Genomic DNA, 15159 nt, shown 5'->3' on the forward strand with positions numbered 1-15159 from the left:
GCTCTACCACCATTGAGTTGTGGGGATTTGGGAACTCCTCTGTGGTGGTGTGTTTGGCTCCCGTGTGTTCTAGCTCTCCTTCTAAAACGGGAACTCTCTTTTCCATCTGCCACATGGGGATCTCTCCGAAGCCAGGGACTCTTTCTCTCCTTTTCTTCTCAGATCCAGTATCTGCTCGGGGAAGGGGTTGTGTCTCCTTCCGCTGAATTTCTCCACCGCCATATTGGTGCAGGAATCTGACTCTCAAAGGATCTCTTCAGCACCAGGACCGCGGTCTCCAGGAAATGTCTTTGGAAAATGATGATGGTGATTTCAAGCCACTGTTCTGAGGGATGTCTTGAATACAGATGGTGTTTTTAGTAATCCCTCATTGGGTTTCCCTTCCTGTCCAGGCGATCATCGTACACTCCCATCCCCTACGACATTCTCTCCCTTCTCCTCTCCATTCAGATATCCAGAAGTAAGTAGGAGTTAATGAAACACACACGTACCCTCTCACTTCCACAAGCTCTAAATCCCATCTGCGAGTGTATGGCCCTGACCTCTCTAAATAGCCCTCGTCATCATAAGCCACAGTCTCCTCTCTGGGATTGTTTATCATGCCAGAGAAAGGAAATGCTGGTAATATACAAAACCAGGGCCCAGTGACCCCAACCCTATGCTACGCTGTGGTAGACTCAGAGAGGAACCTCTCACCCCCATTCAGCTCTGCCTCCTGCTGACCTTGGAAACATTATTCTCCCCCTTTGAGCCTTGGTTTCTTCCCAGGATTGTGGTCAGGATTATGTGAGACATTGACTGTCAGGCTCTGGTGCATCTGCAGATGTGGGGCAAGGGCTCATTTCCTTCCTTCTCTACTCCCCTACTCCCTACCTTACCTTCTGGCTCTTCCATGTGGTTTCCATCTTCTGCCATTGAGATGCTCCTGGGGGGCCTCCGCTAATCCCTGCCGTTGAGGAGTGCTTGGGGTGAGATGTACAGATCTCTGATGCCATAGCCAGGAGACGATTCCAAGACTAGTGGGAACTTCCTTTAAGGGCTTTCAACATGAAAAGAAGCCATGAGAGGTTTCTACAGAGCCTCTGTCTTAGGGATCTTCAGCCTGGGGTCCTTTGGCTTGAGATGACATAAGAAGGTCCCTTCGGGAGCCTGGGAAATGCATGAGGTTTGGAGGGAACAGCTTATATGGTAAGAAGATTATGTTTGACAGCATAATGGCTCCCCGGAGGCATCCTTGTCCTACTGGTACCCCCACACCTGAGGATGCGTCGCCTTACATGGCCGAAGGGGCTTCGAGGTTGTGTTGAAGTTAAGGAGAACTGAGAAAAGAGCCATTATTTTGGATGCCCTTGGTGGGCCCAGGGACTCACAAGAGTCCTTTGGACACAGAAGACGGATATGGTGATGGAGGGGAAGCAGGAGGCTTCTGGAAGGTGAAAAAAGACAGAAAACGGATTCTGCCCTGGAGCCAGAAGGAACGAGGCCAGCAGACAGCTTGACTTTAGCCTCATGAACTTGTTTCAGAGTTCTGATGGTCAGGTAACAAATATATGCTGTTTTCAGCCAAGAAGTTTGGTGGTATTTGTTACAGCAGCCACAGGAGAACAACCCAGAAATGGTGAGCTCCATCTAAAAAGGCAGCCAAGAGTGGGAGCCTTGTTTCCAGGTCTCTCGGCTGCCTGCCTCAGGGTTCAGCTCCATTTTCTTCTAGCAGACCTGTGTGTGTGCGGGCACAGTGAGGACATGCCTGAAAGTGCCCCTTCTCCTGCTAAGTGGGGCCCTCTGGGAGCTGAAGCCTGCATGGTCTGGAACGAGTGCCCCTGACGTGTTGAAAGGAAGGGCCGGCGCCCTTAATAAAAGCAAAGTCCAGGCGGGACTGCCTGGGTTGCCACCAGAAGAAGAATTCCCTTGTGGGGAGGGGCAGCAGACAGCACCATCCCTCCTCTGTCTCTCTCCAGATTCCAAGAGGCACCTTTCCCCTTGGAAGGTTGTCACCGAGAGGGCCTTGGGGACACTGGTCGTCCATTCCCATGCTGGCCCAGGAGGAGTTGGCACCCTGTCCGTCTGCAAAGCTGGCATTCAAATAAGTCTTTAGGGGAAGCTCCAGGGTCTCCAAGGGAAGCTCACACCGAGACGGGTGCTAAATAAACAGAGGCCCCTTCTCTCCCCTGGTTCCACGTGGAGAAGCCATCTTTCAGCCCCTATCTGGGGGGGGGGCACTGCAGCTCTCAGCCGGGCCCTGGAAGAACCGGTCCCAAGAGATGGAAAGCCCTCTCCCTTCTGCCTGAGGCCAGTCTTCTGAGCTCTGGTTTCCAATGAAAACTTGTCCTTTCCCTGAGACTGAACCCTGGAACATTCCTCATCAGGAGGACTGAGCTCCCCATCTACAGATATGACCTGGCTCCCCACGGAGACCCCAGGAGAACTGGGAGAAAGGACTTGTCCCTCAACACCCTTTCAGTTACCCACCTATGCTGTTTGGTGAAAGCACTGAATTGTTCATTGGAGCCCAGGCATCTTTTGGCTGAAAATGTCATGCCATCCATCCATCCTGAGAGGGGAGGTGGGGGACTTCCTATGAGCGCCAAAGGCTCGATGCCTTTTATGCCAGTCAGCTCCTAGCCAAAGCCTGGGAGGAAGGTACTGTTCTTCCTATTTTACAGATGAGCAAACTGAGTCTTGGGGAGGCTAATTTGCCCAATGTAACACAGACTTTAGCATGGGGAAGCAAGGCTTGAAACTTGAATCGATGGCCTTTTCACTCTTGTGTGTGGGTATGGTTTAAGAAACGCTGTCGGGGTGGGGAGGAGAGCAGGTAGAGAGGGATAGAGCGACTGTGCGTAAGAAAACTCATGATACATAGTCAGACAATAGAACAGACAGTTTAAACGGGGACTGTCCTAGATAACCAGTAAGATCTTGCCAAGAAAGGAAGTCAGGAGCTAACTATAGAGCACGACCATGACTGTAGGAGCTCAGCTGGTCTCCGGACTCGAAGCTTCTCCCTGCTGGTGAATTTCCATTCTCCCACTGCTCCCCTGCAGGACTAGTTTTAAACCCTGAAACTGAAAGAGACAGCCAGGAAGCTGGCTGCCAAGGAGTCTTTGTCCGGTTCTGCAGCTAATTTGGGAAGAGAAAGAAACCCTACAATATGGTATTTGTGTGGGCAGTTTTGAGAAATTGTAAAAATAAAGGGAGCCTGCGCTGCATCCTGAGTAGCAGAGAAAGAGGGAAACAGGACCTCTCAGGAGGCGGCCTGGGATCAAGGCCACACCTACCCTTTCAGGAACAGTTACTGAGCCCCTGTGAGGTGCCAATCCAGGGCTAAGCTGGGCGGGGGTGGGGAGGGATTTAGTTTGGATGGTCAGGGAGGCCTCTCCAGAGGAGGTGTCCTGAAGCTAGAATCTGGGGGATGAGAGGGGAATTAGCCATCAAGAAGCAGGGAGAGAGAGGGCTAGGTAGAGAACACCATATGCACGGTCCCATGGGTGAGAAAGAGGTTTGGATATTAAAAATTAAAAAAGAAAAAAAAAAGAAGAAGAAGAAGCCTCTAGCCAGTCTGGCTAGAGGGAGAGAGGCCAGAGGCATGGGGACGAGAGCAAAGGGTCGGCGTCAGGGGTCCTCGTAAACCATGAAGGGGTTTGGCCCTTGGTGTGGTCAGATGCCATTGAAAGTTTAAACAGGGGGTACACCATAGGATGGATGTTTTGAAAAGCCACTCTTGCTTTCTACAGAGACCAGATTTGGAGGGTTACTGGGGTGGCAGAGGTGAGAGCACGACTAGCTATTAGGGATCCCCGCAGGACCACTGGTGCTGGCGGCTGGGGCTAGCTGGTGGGGAGGGAGATGGAGAGAAGCCGGCAGATGCTAGACATTTACTGGAGGGAAAAAGGAAACGGACTGATGGGTTGGATGCAAGAGCTGAGGGGGAAGGGGGAGGCAGGAATCACCTTGGGGTTCCAGCTCAGCCACGTGGAGCGGTTGATGGCAGTTTTCTAAAGAGAGATACATTGGAGGTGCGGAGAGCTTTTAGAATAAGGGCTTCTATTTCGGGCAGAGTAAAGATGGGCTGTTTACACCTCATCTGAGTGGAGAGAGCAAGTGGGCCAGTGGATGTATGCATCTTAAAGGGGAGGTTCCAGGCTGGAGATACACTGTAGGGGTGGGGTGGGGGGAGTCATTAGCATAACCATGCTATTTAAAGTCTTGGAAGTGAATGAGATCATCCAAGGAGGGAAGGGCAGAAGGGCCGGGGCCAGCCGTGAGGCTGTGGGCTAGACCTGGAAGGTGCAGGTTCAACTACCCCATTCACGCAGTTATCGAGCCCCCAGGCGGTGGTAGGACAAGGCGCTTGCCCTCCAGGGGCTCACAGTCTAGGCAGGTGCAGCTCTGTGAGCCGATATTTACATACACTGTGGTACAGTATTAATAGAGATGGGCCCAGGAGAAGGTACGGGACGTGTCTGTAGTCTCAGGTCCCAGAAACAGGTGTGGCCGTGTCTATGGAAGGTGCCATGAACCTCAGGAAGATGGAGAAAGGATACAAGGGCAGGGAACTCTGCTGGAGGCAGGCTCCTTCCTTGAAGGAAGCCCTGAATCCTCAAGAACCCAGCTTTGTTGCCCACCCCAGCCTCCTTCAACCAGAGCCCCCAACTGTCCATGAGCCCTGCTCATTCCTCACTTCCACCCCATCTCCAGGCCTCTAGGTTTTCTCCCCCTTCCCAACAGGCTAGCACCCTTAGGAAGAGAACTGTTTTCTACAACGGGATTCACTTGACAGCAGAATGGCGCTCCAGGAAGGCTGGCTGTCGTCTTGAGTCTTGAAAACGGTTGCTTCATTTCCTGCTGTTGAGAAATCAGGCCTGTTGACTAGTTTGTATTTCACACTGCTTGAAGAAAAGAGAAACCTGTCTCTCTGAGCTTTTCAGGGAGAAAAGAGGTCAGCCCCCTCGTGACTGCAGGCAAGAGCCCTCCACCCACCAACCCCCGCTCCTGTCAGCTGCTGAGCGCAGGGGACCAGGCTGTTCTTGTTCACTTTGCTGCCCGGGTCACAGTGCCCTCGCGGCTCACTCTCCTGTGCCTATGTTGAGCCCAGGAACCCACACAGTCTGGCTCTAACCTCTCCCTCTGTCCTGATCTGCTGCCTCCTTCATGTGCCCCCTGCCTAGTCCAGTCTGGACAAGCCCCGGGGTTCCTGGCTCTCGGCACTCGCCTGGGTTAACGCTCTGCCTCCGACACTGAGGAGGGTCTGGATCGGCACTGAGGCTCGGCCTCAGGGCTGGCATCTCTGTTTGTTAAAGCCTCGCGGCTCACTCATCCAGAGGGGCTTTCTCTTCCTTCAAACATGGTTAGTGTGTTCCCAGTTCATTGCCCATGGCTCCTTTCATCTTGAATCATAATGCCTCGTGGGTACGCTTTATTACCCCTTCTGGACTCTATAAACTCCAGAAGATCAAGTGTGTGTCTGGGGTCGAATCTCATTTATCTCCATCCACAGCCTCGGCAAAGAGTTTGGATATGCTTGTGGAGTGGATGAGGTCAGGTTCAAGTTGAAGGGACTCGTGCCAATGTGGGAAATGCAGCCTAGGGCTTGATGTCATTGGCTCCCTGGGAAAATGCTCTTCTGCTAAGAGAGTCTATGAAGGGATAGAGAGTAGTTTGTCCATCCATCCATCCATCCATTGGACAAATCTTTATTAAGCATCTATGCTAGAAATGGTGCTAGATACTGGAGATAGAGTCATAAGGCTGAATCAGTTCTCCCTCACGTGGAGATTCCATCCTAGCCCAGGAAGATAGATAACCAACAAAGAAAACACCATGTCGTGGTAAGTGTCATGATAAAATAAGATTGATATGCTTGTGTGACCGCAAAGGGGTTGGAAGGGGTCTCTGAAGAAGGGACGCTAAGGAGACACTTGCAGAGGGGCAGAGGTGGCCGTGGGGAGAGGGCTGGGCACGAGCAGTCCCAGAAGGGGAAGAGATAGGACAAAGCTTTGACGTCAGGGAAGGTGGGGACCGAGATGGGACGAGTTTAATGGGTATGAGGAACAGAAGGCAGGCAAGAGTGACCGGATCCTGGAGAACAGGAGGCGATGAACACAGATGATCCACAGTTCAATAGGGCGATGGTGGTGAGATGATCGATAGGAGGGGACGGAGCGCACAGAGCATAAGCTTTGGACCAAGGTCTGGATTCGGTCCTGACTCTTATTACTCATGCATGAACTTGGGCAACTTTTCTGAGTCTTAGCTTCTTTCTTTATAAAATGGCTAATTTGCAGAGTTCTTGTGAAATTAGACGATGTAATGGAAAGAAGCCCCCACCACGTCGACTACGAATGGTAACCTGGAATCCAGGCAAGAACGTGAGCGCCAGCACTGACCAGGTCAGGGAGGACAGGGAGCCCAGGGCTGAGAGGGGATGGGTTAGCAGTCATCCTGAGGAGGCTCTATGGCCCTGTCCTAAGTTCGTCTCACTCTTCCTTCCCACACTTGACCACTCTCCTTCCATCTTTCTTACCGCTTCCATCTTTACCTCTTTCCTCTTTACCTTACCATCTTTCTTACCTCTTACCTTCTTTATGTTTCTTCTTATTCTTACCATAATTTCAGACACTCACTTTCCTTCATGCTATTTCAAATCACATCAGCTCAACTGTCTTAAATTTAGAATAAAGACATATTTTGGGGCACCTGGGTGGCTCAGTGGGTCGGGCCCCTGCCTTTGGCTCGGGTCATGGTCTCGGGGTCCTGGGATCGAGCCCGCATCGGGCTCTTTGCTCGGCGGAGAGCCTGCTTCCCCCCCTACTCTCTGCCCGCCTCTTTGCCTGCTTGTGATCTCTCTCTCTGTCAAATAAATAAATGAAAAATCTTTAAAAAAAATAGAATAAAAACATATTTTAAAATATTGACTGTTGAGTATGGTTTTGCCTTCCTTTAAAAATCAGGGGTTTAATGCTTCATAGATCTCTGTAAATACAAACCTAGCAGCAGCATCCACACCTAAACTAATTTTATATGATTGTATGGCCCCTGGATGATTTTTTTTTTCCACTGAGATCACTGTCTCTTAATAGAAAATGTCTCCTACCGCTGGATTAAAGGATTAGAAAGAGATTGTCTCAAGGCATTTGGGGACTGGTGCACTGGGAGAAAATCTCCACTGGCTGGGGAGCAGAGAGCTGGATACCCTCCACAGGCCGTAACCTCTGAGTCACCCCACGGATGCTCTGGAACACAGCCTGGACATCATGCTCAGCCTCTGGTTAGTTTGGGGTCTGTGGGTGCCCCTGCAGATATGGCAAAGGACAGGTAGGAGGGTATGGGTGGGCTGGCTGTGGGTGCCCCTGCAGATATGGCAAAGGACAGGTAGGAGGGTATGGGTGGACTGGTGGAGATGGAGGCCTGGAGTGATGGGTGAAGACAGGCTATGGCATGAAGGGTAATGTGAGATGCCCTGTTCCCATTGTTGCAGTTGCCTGTAAACAAAGGCCGAGAAAGGATAAGTTTCGTGGGTGTGAGTATATGTGTGTGTCAGGTGGGAAGAGGGAGTGTGGAGAAAGCCCCCTACATTCTGTTCAAGGCTTATATTGAAAGGGGCTTGTGGGTGGGAGAGCAGGGGAGCCAATACTTAAGCTAAAGGAGGCTCTGGCCCTCGCATGCTTTCCTATTTTCTGGGAAGGGACATCCAGTGGCTGGTGGTGGCTGGCTGTGGCCTGTAGGTCATCTAGTCCAACTGCACACTGTTCAGTAGGACCTTGAGGACCCAAGATGAGAAGTGACTTGCCCAAGGCTGCACAAGGAGGCAAAGGTAAAGGCCTAGTGTACTTTCCTTCATACCAGGTCACCTTTGAGTCTGGGTGATGGCAGTAGGAATACGGTAGGGTGACAATCTTTCTGTACTCTGACTTTAGGGATCCCAGATGTCTAGCTTCAAGTCCTGCCCTGGCTCATGGTACAGGGCCTGAGCCCCGCATACTCAACGTCTGCCTTCCAGCGGGGTGGGGCTGAGTGGAGCCCTGGATTGTGGACTGGAAGGTGGCCCAAAACTTATCCATGGACACAAATAAGCTACATGTGGCAAATTGAGAGCTAACTTTAAAAATGAATGAGGTGGAGATTTTCATCCCCACAGAGGCCGAAATAAGGTCAGCCTGAACTATTGCTATGGCTCAAGGATCTCAGATTAGATGCCTGGAAGGAGCTTAGGCAAAACAAGACCACCAGACAGTGGGTCTGGGCTGGTCTGGAGGGGTCTGGCCCCTTGATGTCCTAGCTGTTCCGCTTCAGAAGAAGGTCAAAGGCAAGTGGTAGTGATGGCAGAAGTTACGGCCACTGGGTCCTCCTGCCATTTTCCTTTGACGCCTCCCCTTCTCAGGTGGCCCCTTCAGTGTCCCTTCTTGGAATGAAGGGGCCAGGGAGTGTGGAGACAGGGAGGGAGTCCTCCACTAAGCCTGGACTTCTGGCTGCCTGGCCTCATCAGTTTATTACTGGCCTGGGCGACAGCTGGGAATGGCCAGGGCACACTGAGGAGGGAGTGGGTGGTACTGAGGCCATCCTAAGCTCCCAAGATCTCACATGCCATGTGGTAGGGGTTGATGGGGGCAGGGGGAATGGAAGGAATGCCTGTCCCTTCTCTCCTCTCCACTCCCATGCTAAACGGAATGGCAACGCCCAAAAGGAATTTAACAGTGGAGCTTTGGAAGCCATCTTTCTCTCTTTGAGACTTTTTTTTTGCCCAAATCACTGAATTAACGAAGAGGAATCTGGCTATTTTCTCTTTGCACCAAACTCTGAACATGGGCAAATGGGCTTCCCTGAAATGACAGTGAGTGGAATGCGTGTAAGGAGTGCTCCATAGCAGTAATTCCACAGTGGAGCAGGTGCTGGCCTCCGAGCAGGTGTGTGACCTGGCATGAGGGGTGCCAGGGCGTCCTTTAGCTGCTCCCCACTCCTGATAAAATACCCTCAGACACCCTTTCAGAGGAAGCTCCCTCTACAATGATTTGCCATCCTTTTTCATTCTGTGTCTCTGAGGGCACTGTTTCCCCCGTCAGGGTCCTCTCAGTTTCCCCCAACACTCAGCGGCAGCAGGCCCTGGAGTGAAGGGAGACGCAGGGCTCTCCCAGGTGTGGGCTTACAGTGCAGGGAGAATGGCATTCCTAGGCTTTCACCTTGTATGTGTGTGGGGGGTGACAGGGGGTGGTCAGCAAAGAGGAAGGAAGCCAAGAGGAAGGAGGAAAATGGTTCATCGAACCTAGATCCCCCTGGGGGAAATCTGTGGACTCCCTCAATGACCTCTTAATGAACAACATTTCCAGCAGGCTCATGACTGTCCATGGACCTTCTATAATGTAGGTCCACTCCTGAGACCTCTGGGAAAATAGCAGGTTTACAGCCTGACCCAACCCCCTCCAGGGCCACTTGGGAGAGACAGATGGAAGGGAGGGCTGACTGGCAACCTCTCTGACTTTCTTTCAGATAAGGGCTCTTCTCTGGGGAACAAGGAGATACTGAGTTCTGAGTAAAACAAAAGCAGCCTTAATGCCACCAACTATGATCCTTAGGTCTCTAAGATCTTAGTAAGTTCAACTCTCTACCTACTCAAAGGAAAATTGGAAATGCGGTGGTTCTGTGACCACTAAAAGACAGTGACTCAGCAGTTACAAATCATCTTCGAGAAAGCATGGAACCACGATGGCTTTCCTGGTGACAGCTACCAAACATTTAAGGAACAGATAAGTCCTGTGACACAACTCTTCCAGAGAGTAGAAAGAGAGAACCTCCCCAACTCATTTTATGAGGCTAGTAAAACACAGATACCCTAAATTAGTTTATTATTAGCCTGGACAGTAGCAGCCATGGCCACTGCATTCTAGAGTGTAAGAAAGAAAACATGCAAGCCTGTCTTACTCATTAATATATAAACACAAAAGTGTGAAATACAGATCAGCCAGATCCAGCAAAGTACAGAAAAGATAACCCATCGTCATCAAGTAGGATTAATCTAGGAATGCAAGATGAATTTAACAGGGGAAAACTCATGAATATAATTTACTTTATTAATAGAATAAAAGCAAAAATTTATTATAAATAAAAGCCACTTGACAAAATTCACATTCCTTCTTATGGAAACTTTCAGGAAACCAAGAATAGAAGCAAACCTCCTTAGTCTTATAAAAAACATCTGTGAAAAACCTACAATAAATAACATAGTTAACACTGAAATGTTGCAAACATCTCCTTACAGGCCGGGAACAAGATAAAATGCCCATTCTCACTGTTTTTATTCACCACTGTATTGGAGATCTTAACTACCACAGTCAACTAGAAAAATAAATAAAGGCATAATTTTTGGAATGGAAGAAGCAAACTTATTTGTGTAGATGGTATGGTTGTCTATTGTCTATAATGATCATCTACAGGATGATCATGACAATTAATAAAATTAAAAATATAGGGTAAGTATAATAAAAGTTGTATGAGATCTTTAAGACGAAAATCATAAACTTTTTTATTAAGATATATTTTATAAGTATAAGTAAATAAAAAAATAGATATTTTTAGATTTGGAGACTCAATATCATAAGATGTCAATTCTCCCCAAATTGACCTGTAGAGTCAACGAGACTCCAATCAAAACCTAAACAGAATTTTTAATTGAACGTGGCAAGAAAATTCACGTACATGGAAAAGTAAGGGCAAGGAATAGCCAAAATGTTCCCGAAACAGAGAGCATAATACATAGAAGGATTTGCCCTACTGGATTTCAAGACTGATCATAAAGCTTTAGTAATTAAGTCGGTCAGTTACTGGGGCAGGGATAGAAACATAGACCAAGGAACAGAAAGATATCCATGCATATTTAGAAATCTATTTGTTGGTATGAAAAGGATGGATTATTCAGTCAATAATGCTGGGAATTTTCATATGGAAAAAAAAATGGGAATAGGATCTCACCTCACAGCACATTCAACTGTCACTTTCAGAAGGATTAAAGACCCAATGATAAAGAACTATAAAACTTTTAAATGGCAATTTAGGAAAACATCTTTTTGATCTTAGACTAGAAAAAATTTCTTTCTTTTTTTAAGTTCTTTGATTTTTCACCAGGTGTGGGGCTTGATTTCACAACCCTGAGATCAAGAATCACGCTCTTTTTTTTTTTTTTTTAAGATTTTATTTATTTATTTGACAGAGATCACAAGTCAGAGAGGCAGGCAGAGAGAGGCAGAGGGAAGCAGGCTCCCCACTGAGCAGAGAGCCTGATGCGGGGCTCGATCCCAGGACCCTCAGATTATAACTTGAGCCGAAGGCAGAGGCTTAACCCACTGAGCCACCCAGGTACCCCGAGAATCACAAGCTCTTCTGACTGAGCCAGCCAGACACCTCTAGAAGAAGATTTCTTAAACAAGATGCGGGAAGTACAAACCATAAAGGATAAATTTGGTGAATTTAACTACATTAAACAATAAGAATGAAAAGCCAAACCTCAAACCGGGAAAAGGTACAGTCAAACCTGTAACTATCAAGGGTCTGGGTTTGGCATATGTAAAGAACCCCTACGTTTCAACAAGAAAGAGACAAACCACACAACAGGAACATGGGCAAATGACACAATAGATTGTTCACAAAAGAACAAACACAGATAGCTTGCCGACATAGAAAGATACTAAATTAATAAGTAATTAAGGCAATGGAAGTTTAAACCAAAGTGAGATGCCATTTTACACCTCTCAGATTGGCATAGAGAGAGGGTAGGAATGGTGAGGATGGGGTACACTAGGAACTCTGCAGTGGTAGGGAAGGGCTGTACATCCACTTTGGGAAAATATCTGCCCACACCTAGTAAAGATGACCTGACCCATGCCCCAAATTCTATGAATATGTACCAACGGACATGTTCAGAGGTACTCATAGCATTGTTGTCCACATGAACCCCAAAGTGGAAACACCACCAATGCCTACTGACCACAGAATGTGTAAGTCATGGTTTACGCACATGGTGGAATACTATACAGCAGTGAAAAGGAGTGGGTTCCAGCTAAATGAAAAGAAGTGAGCCACAGCAAGCCCACACTGTATGTTTCTACACATGTAAGAGCAAAGAGAATCCAGACTAAACAATATCTTGTTTAGGAATATACACATAGTTAGTAAATAAGAAAATGAGGGACTGAACAACCAAAATCTAGCTAGAGGGGTGTAGAATTAGGGAGGGGTGCATCAGGAGCTTGAAAAGTACTGGTAATATTGTGTTTCCTCACCTGGGTGATGGACTTATGGGACATATGGAACATACATGTTTTAAACACTCTTTTGTCTATGTGGCAGATTTCATAATTAAAGCAAAATAAACACAATAGAGTTTCAGCTCTCACTGCTTAGGTAGGGTGTAGCACATCTGGAAGTGGGTGCAGGTGGGAGCGTGGGGGTTTTGGGCCCACCAGGAGAGCTGGGTCCTGGTTGGGAGAAGGGATGGGGGTTAAGTATTTGCCTGGGGTTCCAGCACATGTATTAGTCATGGTGTTGAATGTTATGAATGTGCTCAGAGAGAAGGCCAGAGGGACCTGTCCTTTATAGGGTTCAGTGGTCATCCCTGTTAGGAGAGTGGCCAGATATTATTCATGAGTGACGTCGCCCAAACATGCGTGATACAAAAATTTCCTTTCAAACGATATTGCTCAAAGCTCACTCCACCAATATTCCAAGCAGCATTCGCACCTGACTCAAAGGCCTGTTCCACACAGGGGTGCGTCACCTGGTCTATGAGTAAGTGTGGGGGGCTGGTGGGGCAGACTGATGGACAAGGAAAAAGTTTAGTTTAAAAGGTAGTATTTGGGGCACCTGGGTGGCTCAGGGGGTTAAAGCCTCTGCCATCGGCTCGGGTCATGATCCCAGGATCCTGGGATCGAGTCCTGCATTGGGCTCTCTGCTCAGCGGGGAGCCTGCTTCCCTTCCTCTCTCTGTGCCTGCCTCTCTGCCTACTTGTAATCTCTATCAAATAAATAAATAAAATCTTTTAAAAAAATAAAAGGTAGTGTTTGCTGAGGCGCTTGGGTGGCCCATTCGGCTAAGCGACCAACTCTTGATTTTGGCTCAGGTCATGATCTCAGGATCCTGAGATCGAGCCCCCCATTGGGCTCCCTGCTCAGCGGAGCGTCTGCTTGAGATTCTCTCTCTCCCTCCGCCCACCCGTCCATCCTCTCCTCTAAAATAAATAAATAAATCTTTAAAAATTTTTTGTTTTAAATAGTATTCGCTTTGGGGGTGGGGCTCAACCTCATGGGGGTAATGGCAGACATCTGGGGGATTCTTGTGAGAAGCTGGCATGGCTGAGGTAAATGCTGGCGTCTGGGGATATCTGACCACCACCCTAGGGTAGAATGAAAGGAAGTGAGACCAGGAGACGAAGCTGGGGCCTGATAAAGGGTTTGGACTCTGTGCTGATGATGGAGACCTGGCTCTCCAGCCAGTGGAAGCTGCTGGCAGTTACTAAGCACAGAGAGGGTTGGGATTTGATCCAAAATTTAGAAAGATCAATCTGGTGGCTGTGTGGTGGTTGGCCAGGATAGGGGAGGGACTGGAAGCAGGGAGACCAGCAGGAAGACCAGTGACAGGTGGCACTGGCCTGAGCTGACACAGGGACCATGGATTTGGAGAAGACCAGAGAGAAGCTGTGGTTAATACTGTCCCGGGGATAAAGCTAGTACCAAAGAAATACTATGTATTTAGGGGGTCTTGGGCTTTGGACACCCATGCAAGAGCTCATTTTGCCAAAAGGAGACTCTCTGATAAATTATATTTTTTAAAGATGTATTTATTTATCAGAGGGGGGAGGGGCAAAGGGAGAAGGAGAAAGGCAGACTCCCCACTGAGCGTGGAGCCCAATGCGGGGATCGATCTCACAACCCTGAGGTCATGACCTGAGCCGAAATCAGGACTCTGTATACTTAACCAACTTAACCACCCAGGTGCCCTTCTCCGCTAAATTCTTGACTTATCCAGCCTCCAGAAGGTAAAGAAAGGACAGAGAAGGGAGGAGGAAGGGAAGGTGTGAGTGTGCATCACGAAGAGGAGGGGTTAACCCCACCTGCCGGATGAGTCCATGAGCTTCTGTTTCTCTGCCTAAAGTCACACAGCTAGTAGGTGGCAGAGCGGGAAGTCAGCTCCGCGCTCCCCAAAAGGAAACAGCCACCCCGGGCCCCATTTGGAGCAGTGAGGAGGCTCCTGGCAGGCACGGATGTGTCATATTTCCTTTGAATTGAGACCTCAGAGGAAGGGAATGTGTGTAAGAGCAGACCAGTGCCCTGGGCTGAAGAAGAACGGATTTGCGAAGGCCTGAGGACGGGCAGGGTGGAGAAGCGGGGAAGGCATTTTTCTAGGGACCGGGACTGGCGGTATTCAGTTGAAGGGTCAGGTCCCATCCTCCCTCCCACCCATCCCCATCTCCAGCTGCCTGCCTGAGTCCCACCCCCAAACCCAGTATGGGTAAGTGCAAGTCCAGACGGACCATTCGGTGATGTGCACATTTTCTTCAAACTGAATGACCAAGCTTCAACCCAAAGCTGCAAGGGGCATCGGGATGGCTCAGTTATCCCGGCGGCTGTGAGAGCGCTCTCTGCCGGCCCATCCTGGCCCCTGGACGCCTCCGTTGGGCACTCAGATGCGGTGGGGGGGGGCAGTCAGTCTTCGGTTTTAATTCCTGTGAAATGAGGATATCATTGTCCCTGCCTTTTCTCGCACATCGGAGCCATAGGAGACATAAGGCAAGGGAGGGGCTTAAAAGAGGAGTCACCTCAAAGTGAGCGCTCAGTACCTACCTGGGGCCTGGAATCCCATTTTCCTGCTGATCGGTGCCGCGAAGTCCCGAGGGCCAAGCAAATCTCTTCTCTGCTGCCATCTAGTGTGAATCTTGGGGATGACACCTGAGCGGAGGCAGGAGGGAAGAGCTCTCTGGTGGTCACCTGGGTCCTGAGAGCTGCCCGCTGGGATGTGGTGAGACGTGACGCGGGGCCTCTCACACCCCAAATGGACCGCCTTCTCACCTGACTCAGACCTCTGCGTGCCTTACGCTACCCTCTCCTCGTGGCTTCCCCACCTCCCCTTTTTAATCAACAGGGTGCTTAGAGTCACAGCACAGTGTAAGTCACAGCA

This window comes from Enhydra lutris, unplaced genomic scaffold, assembly GCF_002288905.1.
Source record: "Enhydra lutris kenyoni isolate GAN:26980312 unplaced genomic scaffold, ASM228890v2 scaffoldscaffold25, whole genome shotgun sequence".
In the NCBI taxonomy this organism is placed as follows: domain Eukaryota; kingdom Metazoa; phylum Chordata; class Mammalia; order Carnivora; family Mustelidae; genus Enhydra; species Enhydra lutris.